General features: G+C 31.8%; 1 protein-coding gene across 6 annotated transcripts in view; it reads left to right on the top strand.

Moving 5' to 3' along the window:
• Positions 1 to 18,063, top strand: part of NOVA1 (NOVA alternative splicing regulator 1) — a 139,571-nt gene that overhangs the window by 43,952 nt on the left and 77,556 nt on the right. For 2 of the 6 annotated variants that reach the window (XM_038138172.1, XM_038138171.1), the window contains 2 exons: positions 10,625 to 10,709; positions 11,371 to 11,441. The exons of 3 other annotated variants lie outside the window; for them this stretch is intronic. The gene's annotated coding sequence lies outside the window, so the exon portion shown is untranslated. The remainder of the gene's footprint in view (positions 1 to 10,624; positions 10,710 to 11,370; positions 11,442 to 18,063) is intronic. One more of the 6 variants, XM_038138175.1, reaches the window with a different exon arrangement.

Here is an 18,063-nt window from a genome sequence, read left to right as displayed (position 1 = left end):
AATATTGAAGTCATTTTATATCTTAGGCAGTTGATACTAATTTTACTTAAATACTTACCACAGATAAGTACCATTTTAAATACCTTATATAATTTTAACATATGCTATAGCTTACCTTGTATGTAAGGTTCATGCAATTGTATTTTTCTTGCTTTTTATCTGATTTTTTTGGTTTCATGAAGAGAATTGTTTTTTTTCCTCGAATAGTTAATTATTTTTCAACATTATAAACATTAGCATATAATGACACATTTAGCAATGACAAACTCTAATATAAAGGTAAAATCTTTGTTTTAATTCCTTTTCCATTTTTAAATGTAACACATATATAGAAGGATCATGAATCTTTAAATTATCTTTAAAAGCACATGTTAGTGCTTTTGTTCATGTATAATTTTCATCCCCAATAGATGGCTTGTAATACTCTGTAGATATACCTCTAAAAAGACTTCAGTAATTACAAAACCTATGATGTTACTGTCATACTTTCAAGATAATTGATAATTTTACTTGGCAATTTACTAAACCAAGATGATACAGGACAAGTCATGGTATTTTGTAAAAGTAATTTTAGTTAAATCATGTATCAAAACTATAGTCTGAACAGTATTCTACAGAATAAATTGTACCCAGTCCAGTCTAGCAATTAAATGGTCTAAACCACTCTTATTGTCTGCATAGTATCATATCATTTCAAAAATTAGGTTAAAAGTTTTAATCCTCAGGGGAAGGTGCTGTATGCTTATTTATAAATTGAATGGACTATAGGTGCAAAGCTATTTGAAGAAACTTTCTATGGAATCCCACTGGAGATTTTCAGAAACTATGACACAGCTTAAAAGAGGGAAATAATTTGTTTCCTTTAGAGGAATTAAAAGAATTAAATACAAAAGTTGTTCTAGCAATATGAATATTTTATTATTTCCATATTCTTGATTAGATGCTTCTGTTTTATATATGGCTGAAGGAAAACGTAGAAAATCAAAGCATAAAGGCAGTGATGAAATCTTCCTATGGCCAGGGTCGCTCTGACAGTAGAACTGCTATTGATCAGGACAGCTATAGAAGACCTGTTCAAGATAATTTCTGATACCTTTGCAGGAAGAGGAAGATACAGTACTGATGATTTTGTAGAGTAGCCCTCTTTTCCATTCTCTCCCCACACACTGCCCCTTGTCTGTCTGTCCTTCTGAAGCAATCTGTATTTTCTGTGCAGATTCTGGAGTGGTGACAGGGGTTGTAACAGGTCTTGCCTTCTTTGGCTGACTCATGGTGCTTTTGTCTATTAAATCTTTGGTGTGTTGAAGGTATACTTCACTTTGCCTTGGCCAGTGATAATTTCTGAGAATTAATTTTGATTTGATAGCAATATGTTAATGGTCTCTGTTTGGAAGCTCTGTGATTAGCTAGTGCAGTCAAGTCATGTTAGAATGTATTTTAATACTAATGGCCTTATTTCGTATTTCTCATTTTTGGAAAATTCCTTGAAAAATTCAATCTTAGCATTTTTATCTAGGTATATCACTCCATTTTATCTTTCCACCTTTCGCCTTTCAGGGAAAATATTTGACTTAGATGTTTAAATAATCACATATTTTGAACTGAATTACTTCACTGACTGGCTCTGATATTTACAGAAATGAAGATATGAGTTGAAACAAGCTTGTTTTAATATAATATGGAATGGGTAGTCCAATAAATAAATAAATTGGATTTCTGTCTCTTAATTTTAAAATTTTATCTAGGTTTATCTGGGATAAACCATTAAACTTGTACTTGATCCATTCCCTGTAAGTTCTCTTGTACAATCTAGAATACTTTTTTCCCAGTAGTTGTTACTGTTGTCCTGGATCTTGCTGCAGTCATTTAATCCCATATAAAAACAAGATTGGAATTATCACTTGAAGGTATCAAAAATAGCCTAAATACCTTCTTCTTCAGGAATGACTAAGGAAGTAATATAGGAGTATTTGTTTTAAAATTAGCTATCTTAGGTTTTTAAATACTAAAATATTGTGACTTTTGCCTTTTGCTTTTTGTTTGTTACTATCTTAACTGCTTTCAGGACTTACTGCTCTTCTCTGTTGAATTATTGTGGACCATTTACTTAACTCCTGAAAGGAAAAAAAACCAAACAAGCAAATAAAACTAAGCTTTGCTGCACGTCTTTTAATCCAAATATGTCTACACAAGTCAAGACTGGTTTATTTTAGCTTTTAGTCTGTAATGTGTAGTTAGGAATAGTGAATTGAGTGGGAATTTTTTTCAGGAGGCTTTATTTTGTCTGCCACACTGGGTTGAATGCTTGACACTTGGGGGGAGAAAGGTACTACTGGAGAGATGTACAGCTTAAAACCATTTCAATAGGGTTGGATACCAAGCCGATGGCCTTCAGTTTGGCTCTTTATATGGTGTGAAGTCAGGTTAGAGAGCTGTGACGTCAGGATAAATGCCTAGTGAAAAGGCATTTCCTAGTGAAAAGAATCTATTGGTACCTAGATTTAGTAAATTGCAGTAACAAGTATGATGGGTTTAAGTGTGTGAAATGCTCTATGTTAGTGTGTGGTGTGACTTCAGAGGTGCAAGCAGGAGCTTTGAGAATTTTATATTTGTTTTTAAATCTTCCCACGTGCCAATGTTCTTGTCCTTTAAGTAGGGTGTCCATGCCTGCGTCACTTGCGCAAAGTTTGCATTTAATTTGTTAAAACTGGTGACTCCTTGTATAGAACAGAGGATGTCTTTTCTCTAGTGAAGCTTCATCATCTCAAGAAAATGAAATTCTTCTATTTTCTTGTTTTGGAAGAATGACAGTGTTTATATTTCGCAGTGTGAAATGCTGAGTGTGTGGTTCACTGGATAGCCACATAGTAACCATTATTAGACAAACTTTCACAGTGCAATTAAACCCCCCATGTCTTTAGTCTAAAGAAGAAATATTTCTAACATAATTTCATATGAATATTTTTTCCTATTGTACTATCAGTAGGATGATAAAAGCTCAAGCAGTATGTTTTCCTGTTTCCAAGTATTTATATGTTGCTTATTTTACCTGTCGTAGGAAGAGATGGTTTGTCATGATTTCAAGCTGTGTAAAAAAAAAAGTTATGTTAAACAAAATGCCACTTTCAATGATCTCTCTCTAGCACTTGAAAAAGGTTGTTTTGAAGCACTTCTGTGGGGACTTCTATAAGCACTTTTGTACACTGGGAGTATGACAATTAGTACAATACCTGGGTCTTCAAAATCCTGTGTAATAAATTATAGTTTTTGTTCTTGACTCTAAAAATTAGTTCAGTGCTGCAAAACAAAATCTGTTTTACAGGTATATTTTTTTTCTGAGATACTAATTTTTTTAAATTTAAATTCAGCAATTCTTGCTGCTTATAAATGAAAAGGCTCATTCAAAATGCTTAGGTTTTATTTCCAGAGTTAAATAATATTGACAAGGTTGTCCTTCAGATGGTTGTAATACAGTATTTAATGACCAACTCTAGTTTTCTTTAATAACCTCCGTGGAAAGATAATTATCTTGCATATAATCATTGGCTGATACACTTAGCAGCCCATCTCTGATTCATTCTTTGCAATTACTCACTCTTTGTAACCTAGAGATGTAAAAATCTCCATGCTTTTCTTGACAAGTATTGCTAATGGTTAAAGGTATTCTAAATTTTCCCATTCTACATTGACAATGCCCTTGAATCTAGACAGTAATGACATCTTCTGGGTTGTGTGAGCATTCAGTCTCAAATAACCAATTGGTGGTTTGGTACTTAAGCTTTGCCATGACTGTTCAAGTCAATAACAAGCAGTTGGATGTTGTACATGGGTACCAAATTATTATAATTGGAAAGTTATTTAAATGCCACATACACCAATCAAGGTAAAAGTAGGTTTGAGTTGCAAGAAAGATTTTAGATAACATTTAATAATATATGATAGTTAAATCTTCACAGCGTTTGAAGAATGAGCTACTTCAGCTTGAACTCCAACATGATCAGTTTTACCTACTAATGATAGACTGATGATGCAAATTTACAATGTAGTAGAATATTGAACTTAGTTTTAAAGAACAGAATTTGGCTTAGTTTTTGTGACTAATAGAAATAATAGAAGATCAAGAACTCTCAAAGCTTTCAGCTATATTGTGATGGATGTGCAGTGTAGTTATCAAATAAAGAAATAAACAAAATCAAAGGTAACCTATGGTAAGTAAAATAAAGCCATTAGAAGCTGAAGCTGCCACAGTTTAAATTTTGATAAAAGAGCAGCATGCGGTTATCTTAGATTAGCAGTGTTTATATGCTTTTAGTTCTAGTATCTCATGCAGTGGGTTCAGTTTAAAATGTGTTGGGTTATTTTTTTAATGTGTATTTTGCTTATTGCAAGATGTTGAAAAAAAATAAAAATCCAGCAGTCAGTTTGAGTGGGGTAACATGCACTGAGCAATATGGTATCTTCCTATTTGATGAGAAAACAGTGTTTTTTAAAATGCTTTTCATTACCTTTGGAAGATATAACAAATCAAAATTAATTACCAATATATCTAAACAAAAATGTTGCCATAAAAATGTTTAAAAAATAATTCTAGATTACCTAAATTTTTGGCTTCTTACCCTTTTAGAGATTTACAAGCATTAGTAATAATTTCATTTTTCATGCTTTCCTGTCTTACTATGCTTTCTTACAAATTAGATTTTTGAAGTGTGATAAAAATGGATATTAGCTCACCATGTTTCTATCATATTCTTGGCATCATCTCCTGTGTAGAAATTTTTCACTTATAGTACTGTTGAACTTGAGATAGTTGAAGTTGTCTAAATGCTTATCAACTTTATGAAAAGCCCATATATTCAGCTTTTGGTCAAGTAAATTTTTTAAAATTCTTTAAAATTCTCTACCAGTAAGCTAAATTGAATGTAAGTTGCCACACTTGAAGTTACATAATTTTCAGATATCTGAGTTGGATGTCTTTGAAACTTCAGACAAGAAAGTCAAATAGTCTTCTGCTTATCATGTCACTTTTAAACAGCACCCTCCAATCAAAAACTAACTAAATAAGAGGCTCTCCACAGCATCCAAGGAGGATGGCTCCCAGGGTTAGTGTAATGTGAATTGCAGACAATTTCTTACCTTTTTAACAGTATATAGATAGCCATTAACTATCACTTAGAAACCAAATCAAACCAAAGAAAACAACAACCAGAAAAACCCCAGAACAACAAAACCAACAAATGATTTCTGAATCCTTACATTATACAGCAATGGTTTTTTTTATGGCCATGTGTTTGTACTTCTAAAAAGTTATTCGTTTCCTAAATCTTGTTGTCCTGTGTAGTGATATGCTAAGTTTAGGGTGGAGTTCTAGCTCTCATTTGTTAAATTTTTATAGATATCTTTTAATCTTAGTTGTGAATTTAATAGGGGTGAAGTATTTTACATGTACTTTGATGGGCAGTTTCTATATTGTTGGTGCAGCAGAGGAGGACTGTGTTACCAAGCCCTGACTTAAACAAGGATTTCCTTATGAGGCTTTAGAGTTCTTACTCTTACCACCCTGATAATTTGTATCTCAGACTGGATTTGGGGCTAGGCAACAACTTTATAGTGGGAAGCTTCTCTATTTACTTTATAGCTGCACCTGCTTCAGTTTGACTCAGATTTATTCTCTGACTTTGTTCTGCACTGGGCATACTTACATATACTTTCTCTCTCTGAAGTATATTACTGAGTGTAGTCTTGTTCTGTGCCAAAGCAGGAGATGAAAGCTTTGTGGTCTAGCAATGAATAGAGGTATTAAATATTGCAAAGTTGTCTCTTGTGTAAGCACATGATAGCTACATTACGGATGCACATTGAGTCTTGATTTTGTTATTGGAATAGTTTTCTGAACTGAAATATAATCCCTTCTTATTGTGAAAAGCCACTGTTATATGACTAGCATGTTGTAGTAGAACAAAAAAGCAACTTTACGTTTAGTTTAAGGCTCCAACTGAATGTCTCATTTGCCAGTGTTTAGAATGTATTTTTGTGGAGGAGAATAAGGGTGTTAGTGTTTGCTTTCTCCCAGATTTTCAATATACAGTCTAGTGATAAAAAATGCAAAAATATATAATCACTAGTATTTCCAACTCAATGCAGAGAACTGCCATGCAGTGTAATAGTAAAAGGAAAATTGCTATGAATATATATTTAGAAACATATTTCTGCAATACTATTATAAATCTAGTTCTGCATTGTGCCTCGTCCTAATTAGAATCCCTTTCTATATGGGGTGGTAAAATAAAACTGCCTTTTAAATAAATTATTGTCAAGTCATAGGCTTTTTTTCAAAGTATATTGTAATTAAGCATGCTAGTAATGCATCTTGTATTCTGGAAGAATAAGTTAGTTGTTTTGTTGTTTTTCATGTAACTTTTTGCTTTCAAAAGACAGCAGGTGTTTGAAGATTCCCTTCTACTATACAAGTTTCTGCTTTTGACTAAAGATAACTAAATAGTCTAATTTAGTTTTAGTTATTTGTACAATACAGTTGATTTAATTTTGTAATGAAAGTTAATTTTCTAAGGCAATTTAGTTTGAAAGGTTTACTGTACTGCCTTTCCAAGAGCATATGAAATTGCATGCATACGTGTGTTTATGTGTATATATATATATATATATATATATATACAAAAGTAGGAATTTCTGTGCAAAATTTTGAATCCAAAACTTGTATTGTTGGAATGTTCATTGGCTATTCACAAAGTGAAGCATTTTCTATTCACTTACATTTTGGTTGTGGAGAAATTAAGTGCTGCAAATAACTTTACAATAGTTTTTCTCTCTTTTTTCTATTTACATGTGTAAGAGCTGTCAGACTAAATAATTTGTAATGTATGTGGACTGTATCTTCTATAAATTGTTGTATTCTGTTTCAGTTTTATTAGTTGAGAAACAGGAAATAGTGCACAACTCTTCTTCTTTATTACTGAAGTACAAACCAAACAGGAAAAAAATAAGCATGGTTAGAAAATGCTTGAAATGCACTTGTTTTTTGTACTTCTTGAACTGTACTTCCTTTTAAAAAATTAGGTGAATGCACTTGAACTGCATGACTTTGAATATTCACGTTCTATTATTTACTTAATTTCAGTTAATCAAACTCACTTTCAGGAAGAATGCTTTGGATGTGAAGTCATTAATGCAATGTTGGTGTTCAGGAATTCAAGTAAAACATGACTTCAGGAATACCAAAGTATAGACTGTCAGTTGTGTTTTGATAGGTTAGTTAACCTGGGATTATGATTTTGAGAATGATCATTTAACACAGTGCTAACAAAATAGCAGTTACACAGCATCGTGCTGCTTTCTTCTAATTCTTGATCTGATTCTTCCTTCTGTTCTTCATGTTCAGTGTATGTTCTTAAGAAATGAACAGTGCATGTTCACATCCCCTTTCTGATGTTAATTTTTCTAGGTGGACCAGATTCTTAGAGTGAATTTTAGAATTAAACAACATATTGTTTAAATCCTCATTGCAGATAGTGACCCTTCCTAGAAGGACTTCTTTAAGTGTGAACCTGTGAAGGTGGCCTAATCCATTTAGGATGGATTGCTGTTGTTTTTTTATTCAAAAATCTTTTTTTTTAGTGTTTGAAAACCTGTTGCTCCCCTTTACACTGAAATACCATATACTAGAGTACAGCCAACTCTGAATTCTTTCTTAAAATGAAAATTTAAGTAGTGAAATAATAAAAGGAGCTATAGACTGCGTATCTCTTCTACTCCTCAGGTTTTTCTCTCAGTTTTAGATAAATATTTCCAAAGAGGTGAACAGTCATCTATGTCAAAGTGTCTCATGCCAGTTTAAAAAATAGAGATATGTTCATTTCTGCAAAACCATGCTTAGTATATAGAAATTGAATCAGATCACCTATTTTAAATATTTTTACATTTGATGTGTGCTGTGATATATTATGAAGTATTATTTCATACTGTGAAATATACTATAAAAACAGTGTGCATAATCATAAAAGCACATTCACTCCATTGTATAACAGTGGGAAATGCAGAAATATACCAAAATTACTAGGTAATATAATAATTTTGATTATATTTATCTTTTTTCTATGTATCCTTTATAAGATAAAAGGAATAGATTAATTTTAATTTTTTAATGCATAAAATTCATTCTAATAAAAAATAAGGCCATCAACCTTATGTAAAATGATGGAATGGACATATAACCTTACAACATGTGGAAGGAATTTCTTTTTGTAGTTACGGGTAGAAGAGAGAAATTTCAGGGAAGAAGCTGAAAATAATTGTATTATTACCATAGAACATATAAATGTGTTATTTTTATGGCATTCTAGCTTGTTCATTGGAGCAACAGGTGAAATTTCTCTACAGAGATATTTTCCCTGTTGTCTGCTAGGTCACATTAATTGTATTTGGAATAAATAAATAAGTACTTAAATGTTTTAATTCCTCTTTGTCAAATGAAGTAGCTGTAGTACAGTGGTGCTTGTGTGTTAAAATGCGTATTTTCATGCACTGAAAGATTTGCATTCCTTGATACTTTCATCTTAAATTTATATCCACATCAATGTTGAAGAAAATATGTGAGAAAAATGGCACAACCCCAGATACTTACTTATCTTTCCTGACTCTCTTCTCAATAAATTAATCCAAACTACTCCATTAAATTGGATCTGAAACCAGTTAAAATATTTTTATGTTTTCCTAAAAGTACTTGTATTATTTCTATAATGAGTAACCATTTCTGATATAATACATCAATTTCATTCATTTAGTGAAATACTTGACACTGGATAGTGTGCCACAGACATCCATCTTCATTAGCTTCACCTGCATTTTAGAATATATTCTGAAATTTCTAGAGAGGAAGTCTAGATATGAGCATTTTGGCATTAATCTAGACTACTAGATATTTTCATGTGTGTGTTTACAGAAGAACTAATGTAAAGGGTGAGGAAAGTTACGGAACTTGTGATCTTAGCAATTTTTTTTTAACGGAATATAGAGAAGGCACTGGGCGTGATACTGAGCTGTTACTGTATACCTTAAATGCATATATTATATATCCACTCATACCTAACCTAAATTACCATGTATGTATCATCATACCTAAAATGAAAATGTGCATGTTATTCTCTACTTTGAGAAGGTCTTTTTCTTGTCAACACCTTTCTTGTCCAAAAGCTGCTCCTGGAAGAAATTTCCAGCATTAGAATTTGATCCATTCCTTGAAATACAGTTATCTATATGTTTCCATTTTACCTATATGCTTTGCTAAAAAATAAGTACAGTCACAGAATTTTATCTGTTTTCTTGATATAAAAATTATGATTTTTCTGAATATTTTCCTTGTCTCATGACTGGCTCAGTTTGTCTTGCTTTTAATTATTTTTTTGACTTAATGGCTGGACAGTTTCCATCTCTTGCAAGGTTTTGAAATTTGAAGAAGCGTCTAATGAAGTTACTGATTGCGTATTTGAAAAGAAGATTTACAGAATCAAAATATATGCACAAATATATGTGTAAAATATTTGTGATCCACTTTTGAAAAACATTATTCGCTGCTTTTTAATCCTCAGACTATTTGGATTTGTTTAGACTCTTAAATGCAGTCTGTGCTTTCATTTGTAAGTCTAGTTAGAATGTAACTAGTACTGAGAAGAAAATTCCTATTGTAACACTATAGCTCTTAAATTTTTCACCTTAAAGATTCGGATGTTCATGTAGTAATCGACATGTATGGAGTGCTTTTCTTCATTAACCAAAAAACTTTGAAACAATAAAACTTTTTTTTGTATTTTACTTTTCTGCAAAATTGTATTACAAGTATTTTGAACAACCACTTTATTTTTCTGTGCCTATATATTACAAAACTAAACTAAAATCAAAAAGCACTTGAACCAAATCAAAGGTTCCAAAGCACATAGTTAAAGCTCTATGAGCTTTATATTATAAATATTCTTTAGGTTATGTGTAGTGTTTAATGCTTACATAAGAATCAAGATCACAGGTAGAAATCTAAAAGTTATTCTAATTTCTATTTCCTAAATTTGTCAAGGATATATTGTAGGACTTCTGCTATTAAAGGATCATCTTCTACTGTGAAATTGAATTTTACCTTGAAGTCCTCCCATGGCTGCTCTGTTTTAATTTTTCCTAATTTCCTTTGGTATAAATCTTCTATATCACTTTATTTTAGTAGATGAACAATTATTAAGATGAACAAAATCAGATGCCTTTGGCATCTTTGGCATTTATCTAAATTAAGAATACATTGGACATTAAAGAAGTGTTCATTTATCTCTAGCGAGGATATTAAAAACAAAGGTGGCATTTTTTTCCTAAGAACTGAACACAGCACTAGAGTTTTTCTGGTATTCACTAGTTTTCAAAATGAGCTGCAAAGTGTATTTGTCCACACAGTCCTAAAAACCTTAGCTCTTTTAGAAATGAGGAAACTATTTCAAATCAGATATGCTTGTTAAAGAAAAGCCAGCATATGACATCTTACAGTCATTACATAGGCAAAAAAAAAAGCAGATACTACAGTTTCAGAAATCTGCAGAGCAGTGACATGGCATTCCATTCAATTTTTTACCAGATATCACAGACTGGAAATGTGAGCTTTGGCTGATACTGCTGGGAAGGAGAGTGCGTCAGGCAGCTGTAATTCCCATCCTGTAAAGGTACTGATACTTAAAGTCTCTGTAGTCCAAATTGGTACAAAAAAATACTAAAATGTTGAATTTGGACCTTAGATACATTTTTCAAATTTCTGCCAACTATTCTTAGGTGTTCTGTGGATACATTTGCAGTTTTTTTGCTCTTTAGGTAAGAGTAAGGAGAACCTATTCTTTACTTCGGAGTTGTTTGCAGGTTGCTTCCTGAAACACTGTCTGTGGAATGCAGTTCTAGTGTTTTCATAGTGTTTCACTAGAAAAATAGGTTTCTGAAGTCAATGGCATCCAATTGTTTTAAACCAGGCGAAAATTTTGTTACATAAACATGTAAGTTTGGTTGCTCTAAAATCAGGTTTTGGAGCTTTTTGAGTCTTATTGAATTTAAAAAAAAATAAAAAAATCTGGTTTTAGTGTGATTCTTAAAAGTGTGGTGTTTTCAAAAAGTGTTTCAGTGCAGGGTGTGCTGCAGACAGTTCTTCCAGTGCATTTGTTGACCGTGTCTTACCAGCATCAGGTTTGTCTGCAGTACAAAAATCTAAATTCATTTGTGGAATAAGATTTTTTTTTTTTTGTGGTATGTCCTTAAGGAATCATAAAGCCTAGAGAGTAACTGACATTAACGTGACTCCATGTACTGTAAAACCCATTCCGTTTTATATATTTTCAGGGAGTGTGGAGTGGCACAGGAAGGAAATGCCATATCGCTGGAAAGTTGCTCTAATTCAGCACAGGATTCTTGTGAGAAATTACTTCTAATATTACATCATCCTCTTCTGTTTTTCACAGTTTGCAGTCTAATTTTTTCATTTTTTATGCCACTTTTGTTCATATCAGTAACCACATTAAAATACATTTAGCAGATTAAATAGGCTTTCATGAGTGTTAGTGCACATCTGATAGTGATAGTTTAGTACTATATATTTTACCATATTGCTTTATATGAAGGCGTATGGGTTTGTTAATAAAATTATTGTTACTTTTTAGGCCTGCTATTTTATAATGCTACATTTCACTGGCTGACGTGGGATTCAACAAATAAAAATAAGTCTCAGCTGCTTCCACTCTAATGATTATTTCTGACAATAATATAGGCAGCACATTAGAAGGGGGAAAAATCAGTGCCCTTGCAAAAAAAAAAAAAAAATCAAAACCAAAAAGCCCAAAACAAAGAAACAAAAAACCAAAAAAGAAAAACCACCGGAACAAGAAAAGGACAGAAAAAAAGGCAATTGGCTATTTACTTAAATTATATATATAATTATTATATGTAACAGGATTTTAAAATTTTGATTTTCCTTTGCTTGAGTTTGCTACCTTTCTCCAATTTATGACTGCTTTTCAAACACTGTAACTTGAAGGAAAGTACTTTCCTTTTTTCTCTATAATGTCAAAGAGCCCAAAAATTTTTTTCAAATTTTATTTTTATGGGCTTTGACAAAGGTCAGAACTGACACTAACAAAATTCATATTTTCAGATATAATAGCAATGTCATTCTGTAAAACTATCCGAAGTGTGAAAAAATTATTAAGATTAGATTCTCATCATATATTTAGAAAAAATATATATGTAACAAAAAGATTATCTTTTAATTAGGGAACTGTTTTATACTCCTGGTTTGGGGGTTTTTTTAGGTAGTTAGCATTTGTAGATGATTCATTAATTATGAGGAGCAAGAAGAGCTGTGGCCAGCTTTATAAACTTTTGCTGAACTCTCTGTCAAATCATAAATGCAATGTCAGATGGAAGATATCAGTGCATTTTTTCCCCCTATCTGTAATCCCCAGAAATAGAGTATTTTGTGTTTGGCAAGAATAAGCCTGTATTTTTTCTGCATTTTTAATGCATTTTGTACAAAGTAATCCCATATACTCAGTTGGGTATATGCTATATACCAATATGAGTTAGTTGTGTCTTCCTTTTCTTTGAAACTCATTCATTCCAGATTTTGTTCTATTAGTTAGTGATTTCCTCTTGTTAAAATTGTATGACTCTACTATTTTGCTTCCTTTATCTGTTCTCCCTGAACTACATATGTACACAACTTTTTCACACTCATTTCAATTACTGAGTACGGCTCTGTAGTCGTGATCAACTACAAGAAACTGTCGTCCATTTGTGACTTTGTCTTCATATATCTCATTATTTGGTAGGTTGCTTGCCATCATCTCACTTTAATCTGTGTGCCAGAGATTTGCTCCTAATATTCTTCATTGATATACATGATCTTACACACAGATTTGGTCAGGAGTGTATTTTTTTGTTTCTCGCGATAATGCACATATCTAGTGTTCCTGTCTGTGATTCCTAGAACATCTTGTCTTGACTGTGGTTATCCTATAGATACTTTACTTAGATTTTGAATAAGTAATTTGAAAACTGATCCCAGCTCTCTTCACAGACCCTTCCTTCTTACTCATTTTTGGTTACTGTGGACAACATACCCTTTCTTTTCAAGACTATAATTTGTCTGTCAAATTGCATAGCCAATCTATGACATTTCAGATTGCATGCATCTAAACTTTGCTCTTTGTTTATAAAAATCTTCAAATGCTTGTTCTTCTTTGCAGGTTACCAAAGTCTTATCTAGGTCCTTACCTTTCATTTCTTCAAAAAGCCACTTTCATAGTCATTCGTCTAGAAACTTTCTCAGATCACACCACTTAAATTTAATTGCTTTCTAACTCTATATCTTTTCAAATGCAAAATGTTGTCCCTGCTCATCAGTTTTCTACACTTGAATTCCTTTTCTTAGAAGGAATTTTACCATGTTGAACTCACACCTTTTGTTAATAATTATAATTTCCCCAAATCATGTGTGATCCCTTGCATGAAGAAAGCCTTCTTAGAAACATTTGAGCTTTTGTATTCCTTTCCAGTTCTTTTAATAGAATCTGTCTTGATTGTCAAGTTATAAATGCCAAAGATTATAGCTGGACGTATGCTGTACCTTATAGATTATGAGTTAATGCCATTTTCCCTTTCCTAATTTTTAAGGTGTAATTACAAAAACATAAGAACAAAAGGGAATTGAAATATATGAATAGTTTCTGTCATTATGTATATGTGTTCACTTTTACTTTAAACGCTGATACTTTTCTCTTACTGCTTTAAACACTTTCTTCCATCTCTTTTTCTTCTAGAGCATAGGTCAACATGTTTCCATTAGTATCTGCTGCCACGATGTTCAGTGGTGAGGAAAGTAAGAGGGAAGAGGAAAGAATCTTGATATGAATATCAGCAGCTATTTATAAAATCAACATTAAGCTAGAATAAAGTTCTTAAATTCACCAGTAAAATTCAAGGATAATATTATTGATACAAAAGATACTTTACCATTTGCAGAGTTTTTTCCTGTTACTCTAATTGTGTAGAAGATTTAATAAGAATTCCTTGATGTATGTAAATTAAATATTGTTATATTGTGCTTGTATAATAGAATGTTTTAGAGTACGGGAAGCACACAATGTATTTTATTACTTTTATAAGGTGCTGCTGATGACGTAGAAGAAGTATGTTACTCTTCTGAAAGCTGTGCTATGTGGACTTTGAATTTTGTGCATTAATAACTGCCATGTACTTTAATTATGAAAATACCTGGTCAGCACATAACATCAAATACCTAATCTTCTTCTCTATAATAGATGAAAATTCTCACATTCAGATGTTTTGGTTTTAATTTATTTAATGTATTAGTCATAACTATGAAGGCATTTTCTACCTTTGTTAGTAAAATACTTCAGGCTTAGTGCAGAAATGAATCTGTATCTGAATATCAGGTATGTACATACAGTTTCTGTTATGCATTTTCATACATTACAGTTTAGTTTGCAAGGTCATGATATGTAGAATAGTTTATAGAAATGTAGAAACTTTGAGTTTTCATATTGTTGAAGTGTTTCAATATATAGTAACCTCTTTTTCCTTCTGCTGTGTGGCTTATAATAGTTATTTTATGCTGATTTAATGTATTCCTTGAGAATACCTTCAAGGACATCTTTGATTAGATTGATCAGACTTAATGAATATGTATATGTATTGAACTAAATTGTAGGTTGCATTTAAAAATATACTGTCCTGTGTGTATCACATTATAGTAGATTGCAATGAAAGAATAGAGCCATCTATTCTAAATGTGAGATCAAGTAACTTTAACTTAGGTCTGTTTAAAAATTATGTAAAAAATAAACCCTATAATTCAGAAATTTATGCATTCTGAAATTAAAAATTAACCTCTTTTACTTACAAAGAGGTACTTTTTAAAATTCCTTTTTTAAATTTTTTTTCTTTTTTTCATTAGGAGAAAGAGGCCTGGACATTAGGGGACAGATGTTTTCAATAGGAGTTAAATAAAATGTGTCTGCTCTGTGAACTTGTTGCTCGTTGATACCAGTTAGCACTTTTCTTGAAATTAGAGGAAGGTACACATGGAAATGTCTTAGTAGAAACATTCTGTCTTTAGAATACTACTTTTAGATAATATCTTAGTATCTTAAGAACTTTTCTAACAGTCTATCTGGTATGATGCAGTGTGGGATGTTAATCATATGTGTTTAACTGACAATCATTGTGGTTTAACTGAAAGAGCTCTTCCTTTCTAATGCCTTTGTTCATCCCACTTCATAATATTTGAAGTACTATGGGAGCACTATGCTGACAGGTGACATTGTGAAATTACTTCATCAGGTTTCAATAGAGGCTCTGTTTTTTGAAGTTGGCTTTCTACCTGTCATTCCTGAAAGCCAAGTATGATTTTAAAGACTCAATCATTCAAAAAAAGAAAAATTCCTTGCCAAATTTGTGCTCATACACAAGTTATCAATTAATTATAAAAGGTATTTATTTTTAAACTAATTATACTCTGAACAATATTTCTTTGATAAGGCTTTCAATAAGGCTTAATTTGTTGATATTTATTGTGCAAGTCTCTTCAGGAGGACCAGGCTAGGATGGTTTCTCAGCTTGCTGTTACTTCAGGACCGACTGAAATAAGAGACAACAAGAATTCTATTTATTAAATAACTTGCTAAAGATCCAGAACACAGAAATCATACTTGCTATGTGGACATGAAGCTTTTACTCCACTGGGAAGTCTCACTGTGACTATAGTTCAAGCAGGCATTAAGACTTAAAATGGAAAATTAAGATGTCAATTGGTCAAGAACAATTCCATAGTTTGTGAAATGCTTTTATATGTAAAAATTGTAAATATTTTCTATTGATAAAGCCTCCTAGTATCTTATTATTATTTAATTAGGTAAAACCTTATTTAATTACTTTTAATTATGGTATTTTAAATGATTGCCATTTTTGAAGTTAGCTTCATTTCTATTTCTGATAGCTACAAAATTGGTTATGTAAACAGATTTAGAATTAAAATCTAATCACTAATGTTTCACCCAAATATTAGTGAACTGAGATTTTTACAGTAGCTATTAGTGAAGTAACAGAATAGTTTATAATAATTTTATTTACTTGATCGTGGCATCCAATGCTGCATAAAAAATTAAAACAGTTATATGGAATTGTATTTATTCTGTAAAAATCCCATCCAAGTGTTGGTTTTGTCAGACTTTTAACAGAAGTGAACATGTTTAGATTATGGAGTTTATAGGTTCTATATTGTAGCTAAATTAATCAATGCATCAGGACCATAAAGAATGAACCAAGAAACATGGGGGGGAGTGTGTGAGAAGGAAAAAATTAATCTGTAGATAAGAAAGTTAACTACAGGAAAACGCTTTTGAAGCTGTTGGCTACATAATGTTCATTGTTTTCAGCAAATAAATCTAAAATAAACTGCCTGATGACAAAGGTAAACAATTGTTAATATAAACCAGACGAATGTTTTTATCATTATGTAACACTGGATGGGTGTATTTTGTATAGACGGCAGAATCTGATAAAAAAGGGTTCATAAACTGTTAGATATAGAAAATAAAGAATCTACTAACTTTTAGTGAAATATTGTCTATTATCCCAAGTATTTGTTTTAAATAGGAATTCCACCAGGAATGGGCATTTCCATGCAAAATTTTATAAAATTCTGTCACTTGTAAAATGGAAATGTTGTTTTTGGGTGTACTTTACTTGATTTTCTTTTCTTTCTTTTTCTGTACTTCGATAAATTAGTAGCTGTAAATAGAATAGAATATTTTAAGTGTTGTTGTAAGCAGTGCATTTATACAACTTTGTGCAGACTTTGTTATAACATTCAGATTTTCTTTCAAAAGCAGTGTACTTGATATAAATATTTAAAAACTAATTCTTATGTATAAATTACTGTCATTTATGGGTTTCATATGAGCATATATTTACTGTAACTCTTTTCAAGATCCTTGCTTTTCCATTCACATGTTTACCTTTGTAGTCATTAAGCTGGACATTTAATACATCTAAAAACCTTTTTACAGGTTTGTTTTTTAGTTAACTTCAAGCAGTTACAGCATAATATGTTTTGTGTAATCATTTTGTGCAAGTGTAGTTTGCCTGTCTGCTCACATAACATCAACTTTTTAAAATTCTCATTGTTTCACTGACAATTGTATCCTATTTTGTTTTCTTGATGTATTAAACTTTTGTATACTTTAAAATGCACTCACATAGGTAGAACTTCCTTCAAACTCAGGGTAGCTTAAAAAGTTCTGGCTAGCCAATTGGAAAGAGAGAATCTGTCTGACTTGTGTAAGTGGAATGGCACTCAGATTCTCTGCATCCATACTTTACGTTCTCTGTCATCTGTTACAGAGATGTATCTTGATTCCTCAATTCTATCTTCTTGTGTAATGACTTAGAAGACATAATGTCTGTCCTGATCAATTTTGCAATGACCTTGTTCTGATTAATGAAATCTGATGTTCGGAATAATTAGCCCTTAAATTACACTTCATGTGTTGAGTTATGTTTTTAACACGAGGTCTGACAATGTGTAAAATAAAAATTGTATTTCAATAATGGCTTACTCAGGCTGGATAATGATTTCCACTTTCCATAAGGAAGAAAGCTCAGTATTCAGGAAGAACCATACCATGTGTTGATCTTGAATATCTGTATTTATTGCATATGTGGCAGTAAAAGTGAATACATAAACAGATTGTGCTCTGCTGAAATCTCTGATTAAAGTCCTCAGCATCAATATGAGTTCTTTTTTTCCCCTTCAGAAATATGCCCATTGCAAGTCCAATCGTGAAAAAGTGAAATAAACAAAGTATACTTTGAAAGTATACAAAGGGGACTGAAGCTCTACTACTTAGTAATGAGCACTTGCAGAAGAGCCACCATCCCTTTTAATGCATTTTTCAACTTTTCTCCACTAAACTTCCTGTATTAAAGAATGCATGAATCAGTCTGTTTCCTCTGTCT

This window comes from Motacilla alba, chromosome 5 (assembly GCF_015832195.1).
Source record: "Motacilla alba alba isolate MOTALB_02 chromosome 5, Motacilla_alba_V1.0_pri, whole genome shotgun sequence".
NCBI classification, from domain to species: domain Eukaryota; kingdom Metazoa; phylum Chordata; class Aves; order Passeriformes; family Motacillidae; genus Motacilla; species Motacilla alba.
Note: the sequence above shows the minus strand (reverse complement) of the source record. Positions and strands in the feature narration are given on the sequence as shown.